Below are 276 nucleotides of genomic sequence, written 5' to 3'. Positions count from 1 at the left end.
GTGATCTCTTTGTAAATAAGTGCGTCCTTTCTCAGGATCCTGTTGTTAAATCAGGATCCAGCGCTGTGCAGTGTTTAAGATTATTAATTAATAATTAACTACATTCAGAACTGTTTCTCTTAATAAAAGGTTTTTAGACTACTGGAGATTTCCACAGTTTGTTCCAAGTTTCTGAAGGACCCACTGAATGCAACTGGAATGTATTTCTTTGGCATGACAATGTCCAAACTTTGAATATTAACTAGCCTTATGGACATCCAACACGTTCTCACGTCC

The 276-nt window shown here is 37.0% G+C and overlaps 1 protein-coding gene and 1 long non-coding RNA gene across 2 annotated transcripts in view; one reads left to right on the top strand and one right to left on the bottom strand.

Moving 5' to 3' along the window:
- Positions 1-151, bottom strand: part of LOC116687010 (uncharacterized) — a 9,350-nt gene extending 9,199 nt beyond the window's left edge. The window contains exon 1 of the long non-coding RNA XR_004331448.1: positions 140-151. This is a non-coding gene — a long non-coding RNA (uncharacterized LOC116687010). The remainder of the gene's footprint in view (positions 1-139) is intronic.
- pak4 (p21 protein (Cdc42/Rac)-activated kinase 4) overlaps positions 1-276 on the top strand; it is a 36,274-nt gene that overhangs the window by 5,396 nt on the left and 30,602 nt on the right. The window lies entirely within an intron of this gene.

Source organism: Etheostoma spectabile, chromosome 3 (assembly GCF_008692095.1).
Source record: "Etheostoma spectabile isolate EspeVRDwgs_2016 chromosome 3, UIUC_Espe_1.0, whole genome shotgun sequence".
NCBI classification, from domain to species: domain Eukaryota; kingdom Metazoa; phylum Chordata; class Actinopteri; order Perciformes; family Percidae; genus Etheostoma; species Etheostoma spectabile.
Note: the sequence above shows the minus strand (reverse complement) of the source record. Positions and strands in the feature narration are given on the sequence as shown.